Genomic DNA, 10210 nt, shown 5'->3' with positions numbered 1-10210 from the left:
GAGGGAGGGAGGGAGGGAGGGAGGGAAGGAAGGAAGGAAATCTACATAGCAAGTAGCAACCAGTAGGTAGTGCTCCAAAGGGCAATACACAGTTGCTGCTTTTTCCCTCTCCTTCACTGCTGTTACATTTTCAGATTTTTTTCCAGTCTATCCTAATGTAAATGCCAGATCTTCCTAATAATCAATCTTGATTCATCATTGACTTTCTCATGCTTCTTAAAGCATAGATGAACTTATGTGTCTTTTTTTTTTTTTTTTACAAATCCCAATTTCCTGCAGTATCCCACACTTGGCCCCATTGTCCCCAATTCCATATCTTCATTTCTTTCCATCTCCTCGTCATTTCTGACTCTTTGCACCTCTTGCGGGTGATAGGTCAGTGTACAGATGAAAGCCACTCCAGCCTTCCTTGCTTCCCAAAATGAAAAAGGAGAAGAATCCTATAGCATCTGTGGAAATGAGCGGCAAACCTTATCTTGGACAGTGACTCCTAAAACTCAGGGTGAGTGACAGTCCCCCAAAAATGTTCATCAATCAGCAAGGATGGTGGCTGTCTGAGCACTCTTATCATCATATTCTCTTTCTTGCTTCCCATTGATATGATTTGATAAAGTTAATTTTTTTTTTATTTCTATGCACAATGACCATCCCCCACTATTCTCACCTGGCCTGATTCCCTCAATCACTACTCTTGGGCGTTGGTTACTCAGTGCTTATTAGCCTTGCTTTTTTTTTTGAGCTTTATTTACTATTCTGGACAGTTGTAAGGTTAAAGTGAAGTCCTTAAATATGATTAGTCTACTATCAATATGGATACTTATCTTTTCCATATTCTTTGTTTTAGGGAATGTGAACTTCTCAGTGAGCACAGACACAATACAGTCCTTAGAGCTGTGTGGAAATGAGGTTGCTGAGGTCCCTGAGATTGGGAGGAAAGACATGGTCACCAAAACCCGTTGGTGGAGGTCAGTCAGTATGGCCCACTTTACATATTTTTCTGAATTCCTAACAACTGTATGAATAAAAACCACTGTGGACATTTCTTAGACAACAAAGAACAGTATCATGCTGAAACAATCTATCCTATAAAACTAATGGAATACCCTATCTCAAAAGTATTGCAGGAAATATTATCAGCTATTATAAATCATTTTTTCCATAAATTGAGAGCTATAGTTTTCTTTTTGATTTCCACCTCTCTCCTAAGAGTCATCCATTTCTCATACCTGTTCCATTTGATTCACTGCTCTTATTATCTCTTCTCATTTTCTCCTTTAACAACCTCCATGGTTCTTTAATGTTTTATGGATTTACAATAATTTAATAAGTAGGATGTTAAACATCATTCCATGTCAACCCTACCCTTCAAAGCAAGGAATCTGTTGTTGTTCTCCTGTTACCCAGATGTTTATATCTTTGCTCCTTTTCTTTTTTTTCACCCAAGCCTGAAGGTATTGAGCAAGAGAGGACTTTCAACTCCATGGACTATGCTTCAGGTAGAAGCCCATCCTCATAATCACAGTGAGAACAAAGATACACAGGGGTATCAACTTCAAATTATAATGCATATTCATGCATATTATGTCCCATAATTTTCAGAATGTTTCCATTAAAGTCAGCATAATACTAAATATTTCTTTATATGTATTTTGGAGATGAGGACACTGAACTCAAAAGAGCTAGTTTATGTGGCCGGCTCAGGCGGTACAGACAAGACTGTATTAGTCCATTTTCTATCGCTTGCCAACAGAATACCTGAAACTGGGAAATACAGAAAATTGATATTGGGGAGATGCTGCTTCTAAGGAATACCTAAAATGTGCAAGCAGCTCTGGAACTGGATGATGGACAGAGGTTGGAAGAATTTTGAGGAGAAGGCTAGGAAAAAAACCTAGATTCTGGTGAGGGCTTAGAAGACCAGGGAAAGTTTGGGATGTCTTAGAGACTAGTTAAATGGTAGTGACCAGAATACTGATGGGAATATGGACAATGAAGGTCATTATGAGAGTATCTCAGATAGAAATTAGGAAGAGCTTATTGAAAACTTGAGCAGAAGTCACCCTTGTTATAGAGCTGCAAAAGAACTTGACTGCATTCTGTTCAAGCCCAAGGGCTTCATGCAATATGGAACTTAAAGTGGATGAACCAGGGTATTTGGTGAAAGAAATTTCTAAGCAGCAAAGCATTCAGTCAGTTGTGTGACTACTAGTAACACTGAGATGGCAGCAAAGGCATGACATAAAGCCAGAATTTATAATTAAAAGGGAAGCCGAGGGTAAAACATTGGAAAGCTCTCAGTCTGACCACATAAAGTGTGAAAAGGCGTGTGGGAGAGAAAATCATGGATGTAGCCCAGCCACTGTCTGCTAAGGAGATCAGTACAAAAGGAAGGAATTATCAAGAGAATGGAAAATGGACCTTGAAAGCATTTTAGAAATCTTTGAGGCTGCCCATCCCATCACCAACCCAGAGACGTAGGGAGACAGAATGGTTTTGGGGATTAGGCCCAAGATGCCCTCCACAAGCTCGCTGCCCAGGGACACCTTGGGATGCTGCTCCCTGCACCTCGGCTGCTCCAGATGCTCCACCCATGGCTGAATTGACCCCAGGAGCTACTGGACCTGCTGCTTTGGAAGATACAAGCCAGAAACTTTGGCTGGATCCATGAGGTGTCGTCTCCAGGCTCACAGAATGTAATAGCTGTGGCAGCATCACATCCAAATTTTGAGGGATGTATAGAAAAGCCTGGGGGCCTAGGAAGAGAGCAATGCTGAGCAGAAATGTGGGGTCAGAGTTGGAGCAGAGAAACCCCCGCCAGGGACATGCCTAGTGGAGCTGTGGAAGTAGGACCACTGCTGAAACCCTAGAACTATAGAGTTACCAGCATGCAACACCAGCCTAGGGAGCCAATGTGTGGGCTGAGCCCAGGAAGGCTATAGGAGTGGAGTTGCCCAAGGACCTGGGAGCCCAACCCCACACTAGTGTGCAGAAGGTGTCAAACATCAGATCAAGGGAGATTATTCTCCAGCTTTAAGTTTAATGCATGCCCTGCTGGGTTTTAGACATGCTTAGGACCTGTTATCCCTTTTTGTTTTTTGGTCAATTTCTCCCTTTTTGAATGGGAATACGTACCTATGCTAATCCTACAATTGTACCTTGAAAGTAGATAACTTGTTTGATTTCACTTTTGAGCTTAAACAAGTTAAGAGTTTGGGGATGGAATGATTTACCTGTGAGATGTATTTACCTGTGAGAAAGACATTAACTGTGGGGGTCAGAGGCAAAATGTATGGGTTAAATGTGTCCCCCCAAAATTCATGTATTAGAAAATTGACCCCCATCATAACAGTGTTAAGAGGATGGGAGATCCAATTATGGTATTTGAAAGGTGGGGCCTCTGAGAAGTGGCTGGATTGTGAGGACTGTGCCTCATGGATAAATTAATCCATTCGTGGAGTAATGAGTTATGGTCGTGGCTCCAATGGCTTTGTAAGAACAAGAAGTGAGAGGTCAGCTCTTACTCTTGCAGTTCTCATCATGTGACACCCTATATTGCTGTAAAGAGTCACCACCAAGAAGAAGGCCCTCACTAGATGTGTTCCCTAGACCTTGGAATCCCCAGCCTCCAAACTATAAGAAATAAATTTCATTTCTTTATAAATTATCCAGATTCAGGTATTCTGTTACAAGCAACAGAAACGGACTGATACAAGGAGTAATAATGGGGCTTTTATGATTCACATTTACCTTCCTTACCTCAGTAGCCCAGTAGCTGCTCACTAACAAGTCATAGAAGCTTAGAGTGTCCTGGTACTAGGTAGAAAACAAGCAGTGTCATGATAGGTTTGAATCACAACAGTTGCTGATGAAACATAAGGCACTTTGTACTCATCTCACTAAAAATTTGTGGTTCTGATGGCAAGAAAGATGCTTTACATTTGGACTTCATCATATCGTTAAGAAACGGTTGTAGCTTCTCTACAGTATTGCTACATTAGTATTCATTTTATGTCCAGAATGTATGCAACACTGTATTCATCATTTGGGAAGAACTAATTTAAGGTGTATTCATGTTATCTATTTACAAACATGGGAATACATTCAAATATTATACAAAATAATGGAGAAAGTGAAATAAGCTATATTCTCATGGGTATGTCTTAATACTACTACAGTAAATCAGAGAACTGTAGGTCCCCACCAGCTCCTAGCCTTCTTTTAAAGAGCTATTGAGCACAGCAATCCAAACATGGTTAAATGAGAAGGGAAAGGGCTCTGGGAGTCACAAAATACCAAACTGTTACAGATAATCTCATCACAAAGTCAAATTCTTATTCCTTGGACCCAGTGTTCCTCAAGAAGGCAAACATGGTTAAATGAGAAGGGAAAGGGCTCTGGGAGTCACAAAATACCAAACTGTTACAGGTAATCTCATCACAAAGTCAAATTCTTATTCCTTGGACCCAGTGTTCCTCAAGAAGATATAATAATATGGCTGCTAACTATAATAACAAATTAACAACATTAATAACTGCTCACATGTATTGAAATTTAAAATGTTGCAGATACTATTCTGAATGTATTACATGTACCATTTCATCATATTATCACGATTTTCCCAAGGTCACAAAGCACGGCCAGGACCATGTCTAGGCAGTGTGGCTCTGTACGTCCCGCTCCTAACCATTACGTTATATTGGAATCACAGATGTCTTCCTTTGATATGGGTTGTCTGTCTCTAATGGTACTGAAGTGTCTGAGCAGCTATCCCTGAAACTCCCACCAAATGTGGTCAAGGAATCTACCAGAGCCTCTTTCTCAGTTTTGGGTGAGTCAACTTGCACCTAGTAAACTTGAGACAATAGAGTTGTCACTATACATCTTATCTATATATTTGTATTTTATTACCAAGTTATTGATAGCTTCTATTTCTGTTAGGGTTCTGGAAGCCTTGCTCTCTATAACTTTTCCCTTACCTAAATAGCAGAGTTTGTGACTCTGAATATAAAAGTCATTTGTTTTTAATAATGTTGGCTACTTATGAACTGAAATTACTCTGGCATCTAATGTTTCACATTCCTCAGGTGACATACTAGGTTCTGCTATGCAAAATACACAAAATCTCCTCCAGATGCCGTATGGCTAGGGAGAGCAGGAACATGGTCCTCTTTGCTCCTAATATCTATGTCTTAAATTATCTGAACAAAACTGAACAGCTCACTCAGGAGATCAAGTCCAAAGCCATTGGCTATCTCATCAGTGGTAAGTGAGACAGAGAAAATGTTATTTGTTACTCTGAGATTCTTCCCAATTATACTTGAGTTATACCATCAAATATTAATCCATAGGATGATTTTTATAGAAACAACAATCTTCCCACCCTCTCTTAGGGTGTTGTGTTTTGATATATCCATAATACCCACAAAACTTTGGCAGATCCTGCACATAGGAGATCATAAAATGTCAGTGGCTCCTAAATGCACCAGACTGCACGTATGGCTTGTCTTTTCCTGACACTTCATGAACCACTTGAAACCTCCCACTCCAGGTTACCAGAGACACCTGAACTACAAACACCAAGATGGCTCCTACAGCGTCTTTGGGGAACAATATGGCAGGAGCCAGGGCAACACTTGGTAAGAACAGAAAATCTATTCTGAGTTTCAGCTATGAGTTTAAAGCATGCATATATATGTATATATATTACCCTGTTTAATTCTTAAAGCAACCATGTGAAGTGAGAATTATTAGCTTCACTTTACAGAGAAGAAAACTAATATTCAGTGTGGATAAATAAATGTCTCAGGCCTAATAAGTAGCAGAATTGAGAACACCTTGAGGTTGATTATTTTTGTGTTCTGTATACCAAGCCCCTCTTCCTTTTCCTGTTGCTAAGGGAACATTATCAGTTTGTGATTTTCCCTTGTAGTGCTGAGCACCAAGAGGTGTCAGAAATAGGCTATAAAAGTTGTAGCCATTACTCACAGAGCATTCCTTACTACCGTCTACTAGAGGATATTCTCTCTCTCTCTCTGTCTCTTTTTCTCTCTCTCTGTCTCTTTTTCTCTCTCTCTCACTCACTCACTCAATTCTGACCACACAGGCATACAAGAAAAAGGGAAGTGGTGGAGGGTTAGGATGAGGTGGAAGAAAATATTTACTGAAGCAGAACATTAGAGGAAGCTAGTCCATTCATGTAATTAGAGTATAAGCTGCAGAAAAGAAGGTAAGAAATCTGTGAAAAGAAATAAATACAAAAAGCCCAGAATGTAAAAGCAAATGCCTTAGTTAACCAAGCACCCAAGGAAACTACAAGGAACTTGACGTAGAAATGTTTTAGGAAGCAAGGACAACTTGGCAATGTATTTAACAATATGTGGCAGCAAAGCAGAAAGAACATGGAAGCTTCCAGGTTAAAAGAAAAAAATCTCCAACATCCCAGTAATAGCTCACTGACTCTCATGGGGGTTACTGGGGAGGGGGTGCTGTGCATGCAACACAGAGAGAGCATCGAGGTGCTGCATGAGAAGAAATAGCCTCAGCGCTCCACTCCTCTTCCCCCTCAGGCTCACAGCCTTTGTACTGAAGGCGTTTTCCCAGGCTCGAGCTTACGTCTTCATTGATGAAGCACACGTTACCCAAGCCCTCACCGGGCTCTCCCAGAAGCAGAAGGACGCGACGGCTGTTTCAGGAACTCTGGGTCACTGCTCAACAATGCCATGAAGGTGAACTATTCTGAGAACTTCTCCTGAACCTCATGATACATCAATGCAACATCCCCTAAGGGTGAGGGAAGGAAGGAGGAACAGAGAAATTGCAAAGTTGAAGTCCTGGGTAATGTGAGAGGCATCAGAGAAAGAGTGTAACACTTCTAGAGAGAAGGAAGAAACGGTGTACTTTGAATGGGGATGTTACTTTACCTGATAGAGACAGATTTAGAAGAGAATATACTGCGACTTGGAGTTGAAACTAATCAAAATCAATCTCAATCAATCAATCTCTCTCACTCTCTCTCTTTCTCGTATTCACAGGGAGGTTTAGAAGATGAAGTGAGGGCCAGCCCGGTGGCACACTGCTACAGTGCACCGCTTGGGAGCCCTGCGGCGCTCCCGCCAAGGGTTCGGATCCCACATACAGACCGGCCGCTCACTGGCTGAGCGAGGTGCGGACGCAACACCGAGGGTTGCAATCCCGTTGCCGGTCCCGGTCCGGTACGGGCACAACACTGAGGGTTGCAATTCGTTGCCGGTCAGTAAAAAAGACAAAAAGGACGAGGGTTGCAATCCCGTTGCCGGTCCCGGTCCGGTACGGGCGCGACACTGAGGGTTGCAATTCGTTGCCGGTCAGTAAAAAAGACAAAAAGGAAAAAAAAAAAGAAGATGAAGTGACCCTCTCTGCTGGTGTTACTGTGGCCTTTCTGGAGATCCCACTCCCGGGCACTGTAGGTACCACCTCAGTCCCATTCTGTACTGTGAAAACTATAGACCTGCTGTCTGGAATGCCACTCTACTAAAAGCCATGTGTCAAGTTTCCTTTGGCTCTGTGATGAGGCATCCCTCAGATCAATGAGCTCTTTGGTCAGCACATTAAGGGGGATTTATAGTTGCCCAGTAATGCCCTTGGACTATGTACCAACACAAATTCTAAAAACAAGGCTCTCTAGTCTTATTTTTTTAGAACTTAACTGTGAAGTTAAGAGATCTTAAAGTTTTTTCTATTTAAGTATGATGCATATCTGGCTGTCCACCTGGCTAACTAAAAACTATTAATGATATCTGTCTGGAAATATCCAGCTCAGGGCTTTCTCTGTCCTCTATTCACCCTGCTTTAGCCCCACCACCTTTTCTGCCTTGGCAGCACCCTGTTGTTTGCAATGCCCTGTTCTGCCTGGAGTCAGCCTGGAACACAGCAAAGGAGGGGACGCACAGGAGCCATGTCTACACCAAGGCATTGCTGGCCTATGCTTTTGCACTAGTGGGAGACCAAAATAGGAGGAGAGAAATACTGAATTCACTTGATGAGGAAGCTGTGAAAGAAGGTGAGAGCAAATGGTAATGATTTTTCCCTTCTGTCTTCACAAGATTTCAGACCGCATACTTGGATGAAAAGAGATACACCAAGTTCAGCATGGAAGTGTGAGCTAGTGAGTTTTAGGGGATTATGACAGAAGCAACCTTGCTTCATCCCTGCATTATTCTTGGCTCCATGTGATATAAAGGTGCATTCACTTACTACCTATCAATCACAATTCTTTTCTTTTTTTCACTCTTAAGACAACTCAGTCCATTAGGAATGGCCTCAGAAACCCAGGGCACCAGTGGAGCACGTTTACCAGCCCCAGGCTCCCTCTGCTGAGGTGGAGATGACATCCTATATACTCCTTGCTTACCTCATGGCCCAGCTGGCCCCAAGTTCAGAGGACCTGACTTTTGCAATACGCATCATGAAATGGATCACAAAGCAGCAGAATTCCTTACTTCTTCTGATCAAATCCCATTTAATTCTTTCTCTTATCAGATGGATAAATAACAAATGCCAATATTAAAAACGGAGTATAAATTAAATATAAAATATAGAGGTACCCTATGATAATCCATCAAAAACTTCACAGGAGTCCTAAGAAAATGTAGTAGCAAATGGTACTTCTATGTATCAAATATTAACGAATGATATTAATATTATAAAGCAAATCATATTTCAACCAGCCTAGTTATGAAACATCAATCTATTCAAAGTATACAGCATAAGTGAATCTGATCTCACAATATTCTGGAGCCTTTTTAAGAAAACATGATAACAGTCAAGTTAATTAAAAATATAAAAGTAAGGCATACTAAATAACAAATGAATGGTATACATGGAGTGTCCAAAAACTTTCGATATTTTTAAAATGCAGATTACCAACATCCACTCCCAGTGATTCTGATTTGATAGTTTTGGAATGAGGCTTGAACATCTATGATTTTAGCAAGCTATAGATCTGATGCACATTCAAGTTTCCAACATCGACACGTTCAAGGAGCGCAGATCTCTGGATAATAAATGTCAGGGACAACTTCATGGAGATGGACAGGTTTACAGTGAGGCTTGAAGGAGGAAATGTGGCTTTCCTTCACATATTAAACCCTAACTTCTCTTTTCTTTGACACCACAGTTATGCAGAGAGACATCCTGTTTCCAACATGGTGATTATTGGTGTAAAGATGGTATCTGGTTTTATTCTCCTGAAACCAACAGTAAAAAGGGTAGGTGTATTTTAAGCCTGCTAGACCTCATACAAAAGGATGTTCTGTATTCCTAAACTAAGACTGCACCAATATCAAAGCTATATCAATATGATCCTGCTTCATAAAATACTTTTCCACAAGCACAGGAAATTAATTATTTATTTGGCTCTAAGCTAAGGAACATGTGTGATGCCAGAGAAATACAAGAAGAGTCCCCATCCATAGACCACTTAGAGTCTAGTTAGGAACTTAAAGCGCATGGGCACAAAACAGTATAATAACAGTGCAAGAAAGATAGAGTATGATTTAGGTCCCAAACTGACTGACATGCTCTAAAAATTTGTGAAAAAAAAAATCAATGTGATCTAGAAACATCAAAGATGCCAGAGGGTCTAATGTGTTACTTGGATATAGAAGAATGATGAAACTCCCGACTAAAAATACTTAGCTTCCTTTTCTTCATAAAAAGCCAGATGACTTTCCTATAGTCAAGACATGGCAACATTGAATCCTGTCTCCAGAACTTCATTCCTTCCTCTCACCCATCTTTTCATATCCAGTGTTCCCTGGCTATTGAATCACAAAAATGATGTTAAAAATCCTAGTCCTACATTGTTTGAAGAATAACCATTGTTCCTTACTGCAATCTGCTTTAGGTCTCACAGAGTCCTCACATCTATTCTCTAATTCTCCTCAGCTTGAAAGATCTAGCTATGTGAGCAGGACAGACGTGAGCCACCACCGTGTCCTCACTTATGTGGAAAAGGTGAGGCCTCTGACATTCGGGCTGAGACTGTGCACACTGGTGGTCTTTCTAAGAGGGTCTCTTTACTAGGAAACCACTAATGTGAAGAAAGCATGATTAATAATGCTTTTTAAGAAAACTTCTTTATTCTAAAGAGAATAAAAGAGAAATCTTTCCATTTCATGGAATGGTATGCTCTCTTTTTAATTATATTGAAATTGGAATATGAGTATTTCCA

The 10210-nt window shown here is 40.8% G+C and overlaps 1 pseudogene; it reads left to right on the top strand.

The window, feature by feature from the left end:
• The window catches only part of LOC103605016, a 29515-nt pseudogene that overhangs the window by 17093 nt on the left and 2212 nt on the right, over positions 1–10210 (top strand).

The sequence above is a fragment of the Galeopterus variegatus genome, unplaced genomic scaffold (assembly GCF_000696425.1).
Source record: "Galeopterus variegatus unplaced genomic scaffold, G_variegatus-3.0.2 Scaffold5545, whole genome shotgun sequence".
NCBI classification, from domain to species: Eukaryota; Metazoa; Chordata; class Mammalia; order Dermoptera; family Cynocephalidae; genus Galeopterus; species Galeopterus variegatus.
This window is presented reverse-complemented; position numbering and strand designations above follow the sequence as displayed.